Consider the following 11,414-nt stretch of genomic DNA (forward strand, 5'->3'; position numbering starts at 1 on the left):
AATCTGGGTAAATTTAGGGGGTGCCTATTGTCAGGGGTGCAATTATTAAGATAGCAGCACCAAAATTTCAGAGTATCTTCATGGGACCCTACTGATGATACCACCCAGGTTTGGTGATGTTTGATTCAGGGGGTCCAAAGTTATGGACCCTCTAAGGTATAGTCTCCATCTCCTATTAGCTACCATTGGAAACAATGGGGGATGGGGGCACTCCCTTTGGGAGTCCATAACTTTGGACTCCCTAAACCAAACCTCACCAAACCCTGGTCATATCATCAGGAGCGTCTTTCAAAAACTCGCTGAAATTTTGGTGCTGCTAGCCTAAAATCTGCACCCCCTGCAGGCCAAAACAGAAAAAACTTTGAAAATACAAAATCCCCCACAAATGAAAATCCCCCACAATTTTGTCGCCCACCACAAGGTGGCGCCCTGGGCAGCTGCCCACTTTGCCCAATGGGAGGAATGCCTCTGACACAGACAATTTCAACAGAAAAGAAGAAACTATGAAAATGAACAAATTTGGGTACCAGTACTTAAAAACACTAGAATCAAGACAATGGTTAGTGAACACCACCCAGACACAGGATGTCTCTCTGCAGAAGCAATTAAATGGATTAAAATGCCAGGGAACTGCTATGCAGATGCCCTCACTAATTTGGTTCTGCAACTTCAGTGTTACATACATATGCTAAAATTGGTGGATTCCACTTAACACATGCAAATTACACTTGCAAATTTAACCTTTAACACTTTTAAACAATGCAAATGGTTCTTTCTCCCACCCTGGACATTCCACAGGTATATAGGATCCACTTGCTTCACTACCATCAGATCCTCTGAAGATACCAGCAACAGATGCAGGCAATACATCAGGAGAAAATGCTACTGGAACACTGCCATACAACCCGAAAAATCCACAACATCCTAGTTGCATGGATCACTGTAGCTAAGCTGGTTTGGGACAAATTGTCTTCGACTTCAGTTGACTCAGAAAAATATAACTCTGCTTCAGACTGCACTATAATTAATCCACACTTATTTCTTGACTTAGTAAAGTACCTCCAGCACCATGGGATGCAGTGAGGGGCCTCTTATGTGAGCTGGGAAGGACATTCAAAATATGTGAAATCTTTTTTAGTAGCTTCAGAGATTTGCACTTCAGCCCCCACTTGGATTGATTCAGATTTATCAGCTCTCATCCAAAGTTATATGCATGATCTTAATTTTGCCTCCCAACCTTCAGCCTTTTCTTTATGTGTAAACAACAGTTTTGTGAAGTTTAAAAACTCATAGACTTTCACCAAATGCTGCTTGATAAATGTTGAAGTCCTCTATTTTGCAGTTGGGACCAATGTGGCAATGGCATGTTATATAAAACCCAGTAGCTGATACTTGTGACTTCAATGATTAATTTAGCAATACGTTCCAAAATTTGTTACCATTTTCTTTTAAAGGGGAAGGAGTATTGACAAATGTGAATTATAAATGGTTCTTCCCAAAAGAAGGAAACGGTTATACCTGTATTTGATTTCCTTCCTGAAACTTTCATAAATAAAAGAAATATGTCATTCAGTTATGTGATTAGCTTGGGGAGGTATGGGAATTCAGAAACTTCAGAAACCTTCAGTGGAATTTTAATAAAGATTTCCCTCAGCTGAAGTAGTATATGAGTGTCTTTTTATTGCCTCTCGTTCGTTTATTTCTATTTATTTCCCATCCTATTTTAATGACTCAGGGCAGGTACCCATATATCTGTTTACATCTGGTAGTAGCCTCACAACAGCCATGTAAGGTTTGCTAGGATGAGAATGAATGCCCAGAGTCAGACAGTGAGTTTCATGGTGGAGCCAGAATTACTTACCTGGGCCTCCCACATGCAAATATTTTATGGTTTGCTTCAGGCCCATGAATCATTTTATCTATAACATTTTAGGCTGTTCAGTGAGTGCTTTATACTGTTATGCCCTGGCTTGTTTTAATGGTATCAGCCTGTTTTTTTTAAAGTTGTGTATTACTGATGTTGGCCTGTTTTGTTTTTTTTAAAAAAATTAATATGGTAGGTCATGTGTCACATGCAAGCTGTAGGAAAATGAACAGAATCCATGTAAGAGGTGTCATTGAATCTCCATTTATTTTCTTGGAGCTTATTTGTGGGATGTGCCTAAGGTTTAGCCTCAAATCTGACCATTTAGCCTCATTTTGAAATCCTCCAAAGAAGGAGAGTCCACCACACTCCCAATAGTGTATTCCATTGTAAAACAGCCCTTAGACCCTTCTCACATGGGCCAGTACCCCTGGGCTAACCACGGGATAAAACCTGTTTTGGGGGGAACTTCACACAGCTCCTGCTCCTAACATGCGTCCACTCCACGTTCCCCCAACCTGTTTTTTCCAAGAATTGTACTATCTGTGATTCTTTAGTTGTAATGCGGATTGCAGCCACTCATTTTTGAAGGTCGTCCCTGTGCAGCTACGCAGCATGGGAGGTGAGGTGTTTTTTTTAAAAAAAGATACACCTCTGTGCGAAGGCACAATGGCAGCCCACATTGCTTCCGTGGGCTCTGTTCACTGCCTGCACTGAGACATGCAAATGGGACAGCAGGAGAGCAGGTTACTTTATTCCACCTGCAACCCACTCTCCCAGTGTTGTGTGGGAGGGATCTTACTGTCAGGAAGCTTTTCCTAATGTTTAGATGAAATCCCTTTTCCTGTACCTTGAATCCATTCCTATGATGTTTTTTCCTCAGGGGTCAGGTCTACCACCCATTATTTAGAGTATCCCTCTCAAACTGGTCTAGGGGGATATATTTGGCCTCCAGAGTTTGGAGCATAGATCATTCTATTGAAAATAATGGCCCTTGAAAGTTTACTGCTACAACATGGTGCAGACCAGCCCTACTCTAGCCACTAGTGCCTTTCTGACAGGATTCAGTTCTGATATTATCAGGAGTAGTGGTGTCAAAATCTGGAATCATGTTAGGGATGTAGGAGCAGTTTCAGGGATGATGGGGCAGTGCTCATTCATAAAATGTTGGGCACTTTATAGGTTTGGCAATGTCTGTCTGGACACGCCTGTTGTGCACCTATAGTCTTTACTCAAAGGTAACAGACTAATTGAGAAGAAATGTCAAGCAGGCTATTTAATTTTTCTGGAAGAAGGATGTTGAATTAATTTCTCGCTAAGAAACGTTTAAGTAGCATCTAAAAGATAAAAGTCAGATTGAAGAGGATAACAAATGTAAAGTTTGGAGATAAAAAGAGGTTAGAGGGATGAAGTATAAAATCCATCCTTTTTATTCAGGTAGCTTCTTATGGGAGCAGTGTTTTTTTTTATAAGAACTAGTGAAAGATGAATGCATGTTAGTCCAAATTATTAATACAGGAAATTCATTTAAGTCCCAGATTTGCATAGTGTGATTGTAGCTGCTCAGAAGCAAACAAAGTTACTTTGCATGTATACACAGGCACTGTCCTTCACAGAGGAATACCTTAGCTGAGTTCTACCACAAGGAATAAATTCATGGAGTGACTCAGTGGGTGGGAGTTTGGGTAGGAACTGTATCATAGTTTTCCTTGGAAACTTTTAATTAAGGCAGTCAGTTATGGAGCTTGTTCAGTGATCTGCATTATAAAGCAACAGAATTCTATTTGTTATAAGTAGTAAAGTTAATCTGTAAATTAACTCAATGCCCATGAAGAAGATTTTAAGACCTTTGATGTTAAAATGGAGGGGAAGTGCCTGAGTTTACAACTGACCATCTTATAAACTGATTTTTGATATAAAGATGTGGATGTGACAGAGCTGAGGAATACTGCAAAGATGGGCAGCCCCATCCAAAAGGGGGGCTGAAAGGGCTATATGAAGTGGTACCACCTTTGCGCTGGTGCATTTGCCCTCTCCTGGGACACTTACCCTGGCAGAGGGTGCAGAAGTGCTGGTGGGGCTGCATGTTCTGCAGCCCCATCAGCACAAAACCCAGAATTCCAGGTCACAGCAGGGCTGCGCTAACATCGTGCTCAGACACCAGAATGAGGGGGAATGGACCAGTGTTTTCCTGGGGTTTAGGGCCCTTCTCGGGGTTTGGGCCTGGTTGCACTGTGCTCCAGTCATCAGATGTATGTCACATTTTCTTTGGCATACATTCATTCAGCCGTATGGGGCTTCTCAACAGTTGGGAGGTCCAGGGCATTTTCCTACTCCCCGCGCTGCTGAAAAGCCCTTTTGGAGGCAGTGGGCTGCCGCTGCATTTGGCACTGTGGCCTGCTGCCTCCATGTTTAAATGGGGCTCCTTGTCTCTTAGAAAGCAGTGTATGCATCAGGCTTCTGTAAGGATCTGTTATTCCAATCAATAATTGAGACTCAAGAATGGTTCAAGAGCTTTATTGAACTGTGTCAGGACCTTATCTGCAAAAAGCCAGAGCTGGCGCTCAAGCTTTTGCAGCAGGTATATATCTCCAAACATTGCCCATTTGGATGTTACAAGCATAGCAATAGAAAACAGGATGGCCTTTCATGCCACAGATAACAGCAAGTGCAGGTGTGACCTTGGCTCCAGCTCACAGATACCAGGACCAGCCGGGAGCCAGGCCTAACAGCTTCTGACTCTCAAGTGCAGCTATGCCATCAAAAGAAATTTGTGACTTTTCTCCCCACCACTTGATCAACAAGAAAGCTAATATAAGCACTTCCATATGGAGAAAATAGCTCCAGCCAAAACAAGTTGATCAGCTTGTTACAACCAGTATGAATCAGTTCATAGGAAAAATTGGCATGGTTGCATTTTTTTTATTCAAAGAAATTGATTGTGTTTTGATCTTCCTCATTTAAAGAGAGCGTTTTGAACACATTAAAATACTGGAGTGGTGAGGAAGTAAATAATACTGTGCTATGTGAAAATACAGATGGATGTGAGAATTTCTAAATTTGGTAAAGAGAAAAAATAGAAAGCTCTGTTTTATTCCCCCCCCCCCCACACACACACACACAGAAGAAAGGAAAAAGCTTGTCATTTTTTAAAGACAACAACATATCTTATATTTGCTGCATAAGGCTATCAGGAAGAAATAAAGCAATTGTATATGATGTTGTAACAACAAAGGTCTATTCCACACAGCTGAAATAAGACATCCTGAAGACACACACAAAAAGATGTCCAAGGAAGGCACTCTGCACAGCACTTTTCCCAAGACGTCCTTCGGATGCCTTATTTCTGATCAATAATTATAAGAGAAAATTTGTACCCACCAGGCTGAAGACTTAAAAATCACAAGGTACTTTATAACATCATAGCAATGTTGAAGAATTATTTCAAAACAATTTTGTACAATACAGGTACATAGGAACACAGTAAATATTTTTTTTCTTTTTTAACACAATAACAGCAACAACTTACCAGAATCTAGATAATTACTGGCCTCGTGAAACCTTCAAGGCTGTTAAGGGTCGCGCTCTGCAAAATTGTTTTTTCTTATGCCTCTCGCCTCACCCTTAGTATGGAGGCTTATTTCTGACCAAGACATCTTTAAAAAAAACCCTTTGAAGTGCCCCCTTTCCCCTAAACTGCCTGCAAGGCATCACTGCCTGGCTGCATGGAATGCAGAGCTTAGGAGGCATCTTATGTTTCCTGCCTGACCATTTTGCTCTCTGGTCAGTTTCACCCTCAGCTTGCACCCCACATTTTGTGTACAACTGAAGGGATTCTCCCTGTCACCATTTACTGAAGGTAACCCCAGGATTCTTGCTCTGCAGACTCCAATCCTGGGTGCCTTTTCAGCCCAAAAAGTGCATGGTTATAATCAGCTGGTTCTGCCAATTCTGGCAATCTATAGGTTTTTTTTAAAAAAATATTTTTAGAGGAGTGAATTTGAAGATATGCAGACAAACAAAAGAGAATCTTAGCCACTTGGAAGACTGCTACCTGTTGAAAAGCATTGGATTGACCTGCCCTCTGTGGACCAACTGCAGTTCTTTCACAGAGGGCAGGTCAACCCAATGCTTTTCAACAGAGGCAGACCTGTCTTCTAAGTGGCTAAGATTTTCTAATGTGTGTCTGTGTAGTTACAAAGATAGGTCTGTGCATTTTTTTAAAAAAAATAGGAAAACTATATATTGCCAGAATTGGCAGGACCAGCTGAGTACAACCGTGTACTTAACAGGCTGAAAAGGTGCTCAGGAGTAAGCTTGAAGAGCAAACATCCTCGTGCTACTTTCAGCAAATGGTGGCAGGGAGAGTCCCTTCAGCTGCATACAAAGTGTTGAGTGCAAGCTGAGGGTGAAACTGACCAAACAGCAAAAGAGTTGGATGAAAAACTTTTCCCGTCTAATGCCTTCACTGTCTAGAAAGCACCCAGAAGCTGCCTCTTTTTAATACGTCCCTGAGACATCTTGTTTGGGGTGTGTGGAATGGAAAGAGGTGGCCCAGTCTTTGTAAGATTTCCCACAGATGTCTTTTTTGTGCTGCTTAGAATGGACCACCAACACTACCACAGGAAACCTTACAGCTGGATGTCGATTAACACAGAGACAAATCCATTAAATTAAATGAGCTTCAAAAAGTATAGCTCTGTTTAGGATGAAGCTGCTCTAAAATATGAGCTTCTTGAGGAAAAATTTGCCAGTCAGAAGATAATAGCAACTTGCTTCTATTATTAGATTATTCCTCTTAATGAGTAATCTGGGCCTTCATACATATCCATATATTCAAGTGTTATTTTGTGTGATCATTTGTAATGGGAAACATGGGTATATGCCAGTTCATGGGAAACTGAGTAAATTTGGAGTTTTAATTTAGATTACGCATTGAAGCTGAAACAAAAAAGAGAATTGGGGATGTCTGCCATGTCAGCTGCATATTACCTTAAACTGAAAAATTAAATGTGGAAGTGCTTTTTGAGTATTCATGGTCATCTTTACTGCCAGCCTTCTATTTTAAAGCAATGTCAGATTTCACAAAAATAATATTCATAAGTGGTGTTATTATGCAATCATATTTTGCCCAAGAAAAAAACAGAAGTTTTCTACCAAACAGTTTAGGATCTACATTTTGACAGTGAGGAAGACAATAGAAGGAAAAGAGGAAGCAGAGAGGCAAAACTAATGGGCAAATAAGACCGAGCACCTGTTCCACATAAAGGATATTTTTGAACAAAAGAACATGTTTATAGATCAATGCAAATTTATACAAGCACAGTTTGAAGCCAAATTGCCAGGTAATAAATATATTCAACTTATATTTCAAGACCTAATTTACTGATTACAATGCTGCTCATGGGGCAAGGTTCTAATTAGGAATTCAGAGGCGGGCAAACATGTTTTTTTTCTTTCTCTCCCTCTCGACAGTTTCATGTAATTGATATGCATGAAACTTGTGTAGAAAAAGTAGCACAACAGGTCAAACAGTTGAGCAGGAAACAGTCTTTTTTCCCCACCGATGCCTTTGCTGTCTGGAAAGCACACTAGAAGTCACCCCTTTTTAAGAAATCCCCTGGACATCTTATTTTGGGTGTGCGGAGTGAAAAGAGGCAGTCACCTCTTTTTAGGATGTCCCAAAGAGATCTTTTTGTGCTGTGCAGAACGGATCATGCCTCTTCAGAATAATCTTTTCTTTTTGTTGCAAGAAATGATCAGGGTATCTTTATTCCATTCTTGAACATAGATTGAAAGAATGGGAAACACTGTATCTTTTGACGCCTTATGAATAACTGTGATTATTCTATGTAGTGTCACAAGGAGTCACTAATTGACATTAAGTTATCTTGAACATATATCTAAAAATTTTCAGGCAAATATATGTATATCTATATTTTTGATATTAATAGACAGAAAGGTTAATCTGTAGCAAGTAAAAGATACCAGAATAACAATAAAATCCTGAGGGAGAGGTTCAAAACCACACAGGAGCCGAAACACTTCATTATGAAGCAGCAAATATTCAAAATCTTCATGATTCTTAATTTAAAACTCTTGGAATAGTTGATCATTGAAGGCATGGCCTTTAATTTTATTCACTGCAGTAATGACAGTGTGTAATAACTTGTGCAGGTGATCATTGAGGGTTTTTCCAACCAAATGTTGGTGATGAATGATACAGTGAATGGTAAAGATATTTGGCCCTGCTTTTTTTCAAGTAAGCCACACTCCCATGGTAGCAACCAGTCATTAATTGTGCTCCATCACTTGAACAAACATACGTTCCATTTGCACCATCATAAGGGGCATTTACATGGTTGCAGAAGCACTTACACCAACACTGGGGAGCCCTGCAGCAGCACGATGTCCAGGTGGCAGCGTAGCCAACGTGGCAGCACTTCTCCAGAACAGGCGCCCACACTGGCATCAAAGGGGATATTCTCGGGAGCAGGGATAGTTTCAGTTTCCTGAGGCTTTTCAGACCACGAATTCTCATTTGTCAGTGCAGACTTACAATGGCAAAAATCAGTGGCACAGCCATTTTGCTGAACAGGCCACTTTCAGGGGGAAAAGGCAACATCACTGTCAGCTTGCCATCATGGCACAGCAAGCCTCTTAGGGGGCAGCATGTGTAGTTCTCTGCTGTGATGCAACTACCCCCTGCCCCAGGACTGCACTGCATCTCAGTAACATGCTGAGCATCTTCTTAAATGAAATATAACTTTACTTAAAATAATAATAATTAAAAACTGCAAGGCCCACCCCCCTTTTGGACATATACTTTAGTGTGGTGAGGGCAGTTGTGCTTGTCAGTGAAGCTGGAAGCAATACCTTAAGAGGTTTAGACTCTGTAGAGAGGCTAAACTCTTAACAGAGTCACTCAAGACAGAATGGACACAGCTGAGACAATAAACTGAGATGTGTCCGCCCGCTTCAAGGTTCAATAGCCACATGAGCAGAAGAGAACAGACAGTTCCAGAGGTGATAGGGACAGAGAATTCTTGAAGGCTGGTTACTGAGCAGCACAAGTAGTGGAAGGTGGCACTGGTGGAGTATCTTCCAATGACAACAGCAATGCCACTACAGGTAACCTTGGATAGTACTGCGCAGAAGAAGGCAATGATAAACCACTTCTGACCAACATTATGATGAGACAGTCCAAAATGCAAAAAGATACATTGCTGAAAGATGATACTTCCAGGTTGAATTACACTAAGAACTACTGGTCAAGAGTGGAGGACAAGTATGGATAGCTTTAAAAGGGGCTTGGACAGATTTATGGAGGAGAAGTCGATTTATGGCTACCAATCTTGATCCTCTTTGATCTGAAATTGCAAATGCCTTAACAGTCCAGGTGCTCGGGAGCAACAGCCGCAGAAGGCCATTGCTTTCACATCCTGCATGTGAGCTCCCAAAGGCACCTGGTGGGCCACTGCGAGTAGCAGAGAGCTGGACTAGATGGACTCTGGTCTGATCCAGCTGGCTTGTTCTTATGATTAGCTCTATTCTTAATGACACTACTGAACTGAAGCCAAAAGAAGTTGCACTCTAAGGTATGGCTGCATTGAAATGCTGAAGCTGTGAGCGCCCTTTGCATCTACATAGTTGGTATGCTCAGCAATTTAGCCTTGGAGATTCAGGTGTGCCGAATCCCGAATTCGACCCAAATGTGGGCATATTTGGGCCAAAATCGGCCGAATATGTCCTGCCCAAATATGAACAAATCCGAGTGCAAGGCATTTGGGCTTTTTTTGGTATTTTGGGTGTTTTTTTGCGTTTTGGCCTGCAGGGGTGCATTCTTAAATCTAGTGGCACCAAAATTTCAGAGTATTATCTGCAGATTCTCTAGATAATGTCACCCAACTGGGGTCCAAAGTTTGCTTGGGCCGGGCAAATACTGGCACCCAGTTGAAGGAGAACCTGATGCCCACAGAATGAGTGCCCAGCCATCCAAACTTTATCAAAGTTGCCTGGTTCCTTTGAGGAGATTCACATCAGCAGCCCTGCAGGAACTTAGATGCCCATAACCAGAACCACCACTCCCCCAGAGCCCTCCCCTCAAATCTCCAGCACAGAGCCAGCTGGACATAACAGTAGGCTGCACATTTTTGAAGATAGAGGCACCAGACTTTCAAGGTAGCTCCAGGAGGCTCTCCTGGTAATAGCATCCAGGCTTGGTGAACTTTGCTTCTGAGGGCAGTAGGGGGGATGGGTTGAGAGAATTCTGAGAACTCAGCCAGCAGGCTTCATGTGTAGGAGTAGGGAAACAAAATAAGTCTTTGGGGGCCCATAAAATTGAACCCCCCAGAAGCAAAATTCACCAAGCCTGCATCTTGGTGCCCTCATCTCCAGTTAGCTCCCATGGGAAACAATGGGGGCACCCATTTTGGGTGTCCATAACTTTGGACCCCCTAATGAAACTCCACCAAACTCGGTTGAGATCATCAGGAGAGTCTCCAGATGATAATTTGAAATTTTGGTGCTGCTAGCTTTAAAAATGCGCCCCCTGCAGGCCTAAACGCAAACAATACCAAAAATACAGAAAAAATCAGAGCCGAATTTTTCGGGCATACCCAAATATTCTGGTATATCCAAATATATAATTTGTCTCATTCGGGCATACAGATAATTTTATGACCAAATAAATCTGAATCAGAATTTTACCAAATATTTAGGGTATTGACCAATCCTAATCAGAATGGAATTTGGTGTAATGTAGTGGTTAGAGTGTTGAACTTGGATCTGGGAAATGCAGGTTCAAATCTCCACTCTGTTATGAAAGTTTGCTGTATAACCTTGGGCCATTGAGACATTCTCAAACTAATCTATCTCACAGGGTTGTTGTTGTGTGTAAAATGGAGGTGAAGAGAATAATATAAACAAATTTGGGTCCCCACTGGGGAAAAGATAGAGTATAACTAAAGTAAAGAAACCAGAGAGATAAATTATCTTCACAAATGTGCTTCTGGTTTAATTCTTCAGTACAAAACTGACAACAGAAAATTTCTATGCTTACATTCCCTATGAGATAGATCCCAATAGCTCTGGAAATAGCTACAGCTACCTAACACATGTGGGAAATAAAACATCGTTATTTTGATGTAGTCTGTGGGAATCCAGTAGAAGCCAAAGAAGACATCTGGCTAAATGTTAGAACCTGGCAAGATTTTTGTGGTTTGGGAAATACAAATTCAATAGGAAGTTTGATTTCATCAACAATTTTAACAGTTGCCTGGGAACTGCAACTTAACATTAAATATCTAGAATTTATGGTCTTGCACCAAAACATGTAAATCAAGAACCACAAGCTGTGTCAATTGTTCTCACTGACTATGGTGTGTGATCTTATTGTGGTCTATTTATGGAATGCCTCAATTCTATTCTTATTAATATCAACTTGAGAATGTTGATGATTTGTTAAAGCCTGTAAAAGATGTATGGCATTTTTAAAGGATTATACATCTCCAAATTTAAAAAGAGTAAATATGTTATTTTATTCAACTAT

Source organism: Sphaerodactylus townsendi, linkage group LG02, assembly GCF_021028975.2.
Source record: "Sphaerodactylus townsendi isolate TG3544 linkage group LG02, MPM_Stown_v2.3, whole genome shotgun sequence".
Lineage (NCBI taxonomy): Eukaryota > Metazoa > Chordata > Lepidosauria > Squamata > Sphaerodactylidae > Sphaerodactylus > Sphaerodactylus townsendi.